Consider the following 8355-nt stretch of genomic DNA (forward strand, 5'->3'; position numbering starts at 1 on the left):
ACTTTCCCAGGTACTTTTAACACTCATATTTATTATAGTCTGAGAAGGTTAACAGTTGCTATTTTGTAGTGGTGGAAGCCAAGTAGGAGTCAGAGATGGCAGTGGATTACTCGGGTAGCAGGTTGAGAGGAGATTCAAATCCATCCAGAACTCCTTGACTCTGAAGTGGTTTGCATATGCCATGCTCTTCTTTCTCTCACAGGTTATTTTAAAGGCATTTCCCAATGGATTCTCCAGTTTCTGAAACCTGGTGCAGTATGTACAGTGACTCTCAGAGGCAGCCAGAAGTGGGTGAGGGAGCCAGAAGTGGCTGCACCTTCCAGTAGGTATTTCTTTAAAAATCCTTGAAGCTACTCAAGACACAATTAGCCAACAAAACATGTTTCCTCAATGACCAACAATCTCCTCCTTCCCCTCCTCAACCAGTTCTTTAGTATTTATTTCAAATTGTTGGGGATGGGGGTTGGAAGAGAATACGAGGTAATGGATTTGGGTAGAGAAAGAAAAAGGGGAAAAGCAAAGAAAAATATTACCACAAAGATCCAAACTAAGAGGCTTTCTCTCTAAATCTTCTTATGTGAAGGCCTCACAAATGGGTTCAATGTGTGACTGCTGCAAAGGCTGTTCATGAAAAAAATGGATCAATGGATTGGTTGTAACTGTCTTTCCCTGGAAGAGAGAAATTTGTCCACAGGGAAATAAAGCATTCTCAAAATTCTTAACAGGTATTTTTCCCCCTTTAAGAGGGCACAGGGCCATCCATATTATTCCTTCCTCTTCCCAAGACTTTATCACTAGTACAACTTTTTATTCATACTTTAAAAAATCACATGCAAAGTTTGAGATAGGCTTCATGGTTAAAAGTTATACTTACACTGAATGTACAGTTCATAGTTAATTATGGTGAACAGTACCTTCATATCAATTTTATATAGTTTTGATAAAATAGAACAACCAGATTAGGACTAGATCTGAGTCTCAGGCTTAATACTGTTATCATTTTCCTAAACTCAAACAACTTTTATTAAAAGAAAAAAGGAATATTATTAATCGCCCAAAATGTATGTTGTTACACTGCATGTAAATACAAGAAGAGAAAGGTGATTGCAATACTTGGTGTACAAGTGCTTAACTCAGAAGTCAAGAAAGTAAAACACATGAAATACAAAGCAATACATGCTATTTTTGATCTTGGTTTTCCCATCTATTGAAAAATAGTGATGAACCCACATTATGTCTGCAGTCCCTCCAGTTCCAAAAAGCCATGAATCACATCTGAAGCATGGTTTCATTATCTTGAAGAATTATAAACACTTACAGTTGTATCTTTGTGTCTGGAGTAAACTGTTGACTATATTTAAATGTAATGTATATGCCTCATATAAGGAATTCATCAATATAAGACAATCCCATTTCCCCCTAAATTGACTACACTTTAATATGCCAATAATTAAATTTTCATTTGTGATATTTAGTTAATATATAAATATTTGTTATATAAAATTTTAGTTTAGAAATTTTATTCTAAGTTTCCACATGCATTTTCGACATCAGAGCCTTTGTCACCACTAGAACCTCTTTTCTCGGTCTACTTAAGTTGTTAAGACATGATACTTTTGGCAATCCATGTATGATATCTTAATTGGAAGTTTTATCTGAAGTCATAAGCGTACCTTATCAGGTTGTTAGAATGGTGGTGGTGGTTCTCAATCTCCCATGTGATGGTAGATCTTTTTCAATCTTTCCTTGCAATTCCATCAATTTTTGTCTTATATTATAAGGCTGGGTAATTAAATGCATAGCAGTCTAGCACTATTATCTCTTCTTGGTAAATTCAGTCTTTAATCCTTATGTCATGATAGTATCTTTCATAAAGCTTTCTAGGCTAAAGTTCATTTTATTCTTACATTAATACAATATAATGACCTCAGCTTCTTTTGTTTAGTATTTGCCCACCATACTTTTTGTTACCTGCTTATTTTTAATGCTGCATACATGTAATATTAGGGTGTCTCTTTCATAAATATTACTTAGCTAAGTTTAATTTTTATCCAATTAAATAATCCTCGTCTCTCAAGGAGAAAGTTTAGTCCATTTACATTTTGCAATTATTGATATATTTGGAATTACTGCTACCAGATTAATTTGGCATCCTATTTTGTCCTCCTTTACCTTTTCTCTTTGCCTGTCTTCTTTTGGATTGAGTTTATTTTAGATAGAACTATTTTAGAAGTATAACTTCAAGAAGTTATGCATTCTATTTCCATGTAATTAGTAATTCCTCTTAATTTTTCTTCTTCTTTTCTGCATTAATTATCAATTTAGGTGTTTAAGCTTTCACAAGTTTTTGGAAGCTGGTGAACACTGACAAATTATTTCTCCCACAAAACTGGAAACACACAATCCAGACAGTATAAGTATACGGTTGAACTGACATCAACAGACATGACCATTTCATTGATTGTATAATAAAACAGATTATTAAGTATGCAAATATTAAGTTATACAGCTCAACAGGCTTAAAAAATATTACATTTCTGCTCAATTCACTACCAGAAGTTAACTTCTCTTTTTGCAAGAGAGGTTGGGAAGAGATTAACAAAAATCACACTTGAAACAATAACAGCTGGTAAACAACTTCCAATAGATATGCAAAAAAATTACAAGATTTTCAAAAATTGTATTATTAACAATTATTTCAGCTACAATCATAAGGCATGTCTACCTTAAAAAATATTTACTAAAGAGCATATGTCCTAAACAAGACAAACACATTTTGCTAAAAACACTTAACAGCTCTCCCACTCTTCCTTCAGATCCTCTCTTTTAAGTTGCACCTCAAATGCAGACATTAAATTAACTTCAATACTTTTTTGGTCTGGAGACAGACATTAAAGATATGTGCTTCTGTGCAATGCGGACTTTGTATGAACTTTTCAACCAGAGGTTTGTGATTTTCAAAATGGAGGTTTTCATAATAGCACAAAATGAGATTTATAAAAAGACATTAAGAAATCATTAGACTTGGATGAAAGCCAACAAAATCAATGGGTACACAAATCTGATGTACACTGTTTTAAATGTGGCAGTTATAAACATATAGTAGCAGGCAAATAGCCAGATAGGCACCACTATTAATGTTTGAAATGACTGAAGGAATAAATCACAGAAGGCCTAGACTGCTCACAGTTCTTAGGTTTTTAATTCGGTAGCACATTAAAAACATACAAGTATTGTTCTGGGTATTTTGGCACCCAATAACTCTTTATTCCTTATATACTGATAAGATTCAAGAATGTGAATAGACTTCAAGAAGACATAATACTGCATGATTTCAGGAAAGGTCAACTCATACGAATGGTAAACATGCTTTAATTGTTGAACAACAAGCTTCTCTCTTCTTTGTCTTTTTTGAGACAGAGTCTCACACTACTGCCCAGGCTGGAGTGCAGTGGTATGACCTTGGCTCACTGCAACCTCTGCTTCCCAGGTTCAAGCGATTCTCATGCCTCAGCCTGAGAGTGGCTGAGAGTAGAGGCATGCGCTACCACACCTGGTTAATTTTTGTATTTTTAGTAAAGGCAGGGTTTCACCATGTTGGCCAGGCTGGTCTTGAACTCCTGACCTCAAGTGACCACTCGTCTCGGCTTCCTAAAGTGCTGGGATTACAGGTGTGAGCCACTGCGTCTGGACGAACAAGCATCTTTTGCTGAGTGTTCAAACAAGCTGATCATAATCCAAACACAGAGGTTTCAATTCTGTCAAGTTTGAGGCCTGGTAAAAATGCTCATCAATACTTCATTAGACTTATCACTCACTAAGCCTACAAGTTGGCTAATATGTTTGATAAACTGGGTCCTGTTGTAAAAGTTCCATTTCCAAGGCAGTTGCATCAGGTAGCCTGGTTTTATTTATTGCAAGAGTTGTTTCTCTGACTGCTGGTGTCTAGGAAGTACAGCTGCAGTGTATGACAATACTGCTCCAAAAGAGAAAAACTGCTTGCTTCTAACATTTCCATTTCACTTTTGTCTTATGAACTTCACTGCATCTTCATATTTCATTTCACTTTAATGCTTGGACAATGAACACTAGAGCTCTCCCAAAACCAGCAGCATGATGACAGTAATATTTAATGCAACACTAGCCTCTCCAAGAAACTTTATTTTACAAAACATAACCAGTTATCAACAGGCTTGGATAAATGGCAGTGTACCATCATTCAGAACCTGGATGCCTTCTTTCTCACAAGAGCAGTGTTGTAAGTTGCTTCACATATTCTCACTATTGGGTAAGAACATACTTTAAAGTTCTTTTAACATTCATTTAAGGTCATACTGACTGCAATATCCTGTATGACTTCACATGATCTGACCAATTCATCTGAGTCACATTAGTTAAAAAAAACACTCAATAGGGTTATTTAAAAATTAAAACTTCTTTTTGAATAAAGCATACAGAAATGATGTAAAAAATGATGTAAAAATAACTGAAGTCTACTTCAATGTACCACACTTTATACTACACTTGAAATCTTCAGTGCTTTGGAGTATGAAGATGGGAGTAACAGGACATGAAATGAACCTCCAGAAAAGCAAGATCAATTCTTTAATCCAGTAATGAGGCAACAGAAAGGAAGTTCCCCTAGGTTTACTCATCTAGGTCAGAACTCTTGTAAAATGCTTTCCTGATTTTAATTTGATTCTCGTGTGTCCTAGTTAACCCCTCTCATGGAGCTGCTTGGTAGAATAGTAATGACTTTCTGTAATTCATCTGTTTGCACAGAAGTCATTCTGTATGCCTGGTAATCTCCATTGCCCTTCAGAAACTTTGCAAATGCATGACCAAGAACACTACAGAACTGCCCAACCTGCAGCTAGCACTGACCTCTCTTGGGGTAGGTTGGCTTTGTGTCTTAGTATCCTTGATGGTAAACATCAAGGATATAAAAATAAAATTTCCATACTTTATATCTTCACCCTCAGTTCTCCAAGTGGATGGCTCCTCAACTTTTTAATATTTAACTCTATTTAACTTAAAATTTAGAGTTCAATTTTATTTTTACGCTCATGTGTAAGAATATTGCAATACTTTAATTCGGATGACACAGTCCCATCTATCATGTTATTATTGTCTAATATTTTATTTCTATTTTCTGTGCTTTTTAAGGACACATATTAGACATTATTATTATTATTACTGTTATTGTTATTTTATTTACCCATGTTTACTAATTTATTTAATCACCTTTCTTTTCACGTTTCAGACGTTGCCTCCCAGATTATTTTTTGTACCAGAAATACAAACAATAACAGTTATTTCAATGAACATCATTTGGTGGTAAATTCTGTTTTGTTTACATACAGGATAATGGGTTGACTGGATATATATTTAATAATTCTATATGCATATGCAGGTTCAAGGCATTTTCCCTTAACCCTCTGAATACATTATTCCATAGGCGTCTGTTGTTTCTGCCTCTTAGTGCTCTTCTCTTCCTCTTCGGAGTTCTGCAACTGCAATGTTAGGTCTTCTTTTTATTTAACCTGCTTGGTACTCACTGTGTTTCCTGAATTTGAGGTTTCATGTTCTTCATCAATTCAAGAAAAAATCCCAGCCATTACCCCTCAAATATTATCTTTCCCCAACTCTATCTCTTCTCTCATTTTGTAATTTGGATGCAATGCAATCTCATTAAATTGTCCATGTCTTTCCTCTTTCATGTTTTCCATCTGTTTGTCCCTCTGTTTTCCATTCTGGGCAATTACTTCTGAGCCATCGTTCAGTTCAATGAATTATCTAATCGATTGCATCTAATATGCTATTTCCCCTGTTCATTTTGATTTTATAAGGTCTTTTCAATTCTTTGACAAATTTGTCTATTCAGTTTTGATAGTCTCAAGTTTTTTATATGATCTTATTTCTTTACATTTTAAACATAGTTGTAGGTCTGATAACTCCTAATACCTAAAATGTTGGGTGAGAGGAGAGTTCAATTTTGTTGCTTTTGCTACTGATCCTCACTTGCAAAAACTTTTTCCTCACATGCTTTATAATTTTGGATTGTAAGCCCATGGTTGTCTAATGTTAATCCATGGGAAACCTGAGGGGCCTGGATTGAGAATGTGTTTCTCCATAAGGATTTTCTTTTGCTTCCGTCAAAAGGCCTGAGACTCTCCCAATACATGGGTACTCCAAGTTCTTGCTGTTGGTTTCCAAGAGCATGCAAGTTGTGTAAATTTAAACCTAAACATGTAGAAATTCTCATATCAGACTTTTACATCCCCATCCAGAGAGAAGGCTTGCACCAACAATCGTCCTTGTGGTCTTTCTTTGTTGGAAGCAGTTATTCCTGAATCCATACTGAGGCTGAATTACATTACTGAAGCCCATTAACGTGCTTTGAGGGTTCCCACTCTATGTGGAGAATCTCAGCTCTGATTCCCTACATTTTTCAGGCCGAAGGCCTTGTTTCCTGATCCCCAAGTGGCTTCATGTTTCTATTTTAGACAACAACTTCAGGGCAGCTGCAACTTCAGTATTTGATTACCCTTCTGGTTTCCTGTCTTTCTTCATTCTTGGCCTTTCCGGAGATTTTACCTATTTTCTTTTGGGTTCAGCTGTGCATCTGAAATCATGTGCTTGGTGTATTTTATCCAGCATTTTAGGTGGCTTTTAGTACTAGGAGTAGTAGAACAGATTTTTTTTTCCCTATAGGTGTATATTTATAATCCCCACAATTTAATTAGTTACTATAAAATCATCTATACTTATAATTTTTAAGTCTTTCTCCCTGGAATAATCACAAAATAATCATCTACACATATAATTTTTAGGTCTTTCTCCCTGGTATTCTTTCATTGCCCCATCCCTCTCTTTTAAAACTAATTCTGTTAGGTCACCTCTATTTAGTCTCAAAAACTAATTATCTGAAGTTGATTCAGGCTGACATTTTTTCACCACACAACGTCTAGATGAATCTCAAATGCATTATCCAGAGTGAAGAGGCAAGAGGCCTCTTATAGATATATAATTCCATTTATACAACATTCTGGAAAAGCCAAAATTATATAAACAGAAAACTGATCAGTGTTTGACATAGGCTGGAGGGAGGGTGAGACTGTTTAGCAAAAGAGAACTGGACAATCTTTTTGGATGGTTCTACATTGTGATCAAGAAGGATGAACACTGGGCCATGTGAGAGGTCCAGGTCAGGGGGACTATAACAAAAATTCAGAAGATGGAGCCATTTAGAGAGATGGAATACTGCAGATTTTTCACAAAGAATATTCAAGTATTAAGGATGGAAAGCTTCCCTCCTGCGAGTGGCTGAAATTAGAACTTCCTTGTCTTGAGGGGATTCCCAATGATGCCTCAAGAGATGCTCCAGCCTACCCAGAGATGTTGCTGCCAATGGTGAGGCCCTCCTATCGATTTCAGTGTTCTATCCCAGGTCACTGAGTGGAAATCTGCCTCAGGCTGATGGAACTGGGCCCATCAGGTTGGTGGGGGTGTACTCAGTGAGCCTGTATGTTCACAAGGAGTCAGAAAAACCTGGAACATAGCAGACAAGAGACTGTTATGTTCATTCCACATTTATGCTGTAAAAGCATGTTTGTTGTTCATGAAAACTCTTAAAAAAAAAAAAAAAAACTAAGAAATTTTCAAATTATAAACCTGGATGACAAGACATAAATACTGAAATCAGAGTATGTGTGGTATGAGAATCTTATATTGTGAATAACTATGAAACGAGTGCTTTTAATACAGTTGAAAATAACAGTATGCTGCTCTTCTAATTATAAAGAATTTTCTAGATTTTTAAAGTCCTTATCCATGCGATTCTCTCTCTCTCTCCCTCTCTCTCTGTCTCCTTGCAGTTTTTTTTAAAAAAATGTATGAAAGAAGGTAACATGAATAGTGAAAAACAGTTTTAGATCATAAATATAGAGCAGGATATTCTCCTTATTCCCTGTACAGGTTAGTTTTTGTACCTCAGAAATGAGGAAGATGGAATACATTGTCTTTAAGAGTTGTCCTAGCTCTAAAGCTAGGACAATATCCTCCAATCTCGGAAGAATTGGATTGTGAACTAGAGGCAGGGAGAGTTAGCACAGTGGCCTGCCAGGGCTGACCTACCAGAATTTCCTGCTCTGCCACCAATGAAAGGAACAAACAGTGCCTCTCACTTCTCTCCAGTCAACCTTGCAACTCATGCTTCTTCAAAATCTAACCTAAGTTTCTAAGCCTTCCTGAAAACAGACAAAGAGAAAAGTAAACCTGGAGTCCTCTGCCAGACTAGAGAGTACTATCAAAGTTGAAAAGACAGAATGGAAAGTGGAGGACAAAAATGGTGGT

At 36.0% G+C, this 8355-nt stretch overlaps 1 protein-coding gene across 3 annotated transcripts in view; it reads right to left on the minus strand.

The window, feature by feature from the left end:
* CDK14 (cyclin-dependent kinase 14) overlaps window positions 1-8355 on the minus strand; it is a 487133-nt gene that overhangs the window by 91880 nt on the left and 386898 nt on the right. The window lies entirely within an intron of this gene.

Source organism: Colobus angolensis, unplaced genomic scaffold, assembly GCF_000951035.1.
Source record: "Colobus angolensis palliatus isolate OR3802 unplaced genomic scaffold, Cang.pa_1.0 Scaffold410, whole genome shotgun sequence".
Lineage (NCBI taxonomy): Eukaryota > Metazoa > Chordata > Mammalia > Primates > Cercopithecidae > Colobus > Colobus angolensis.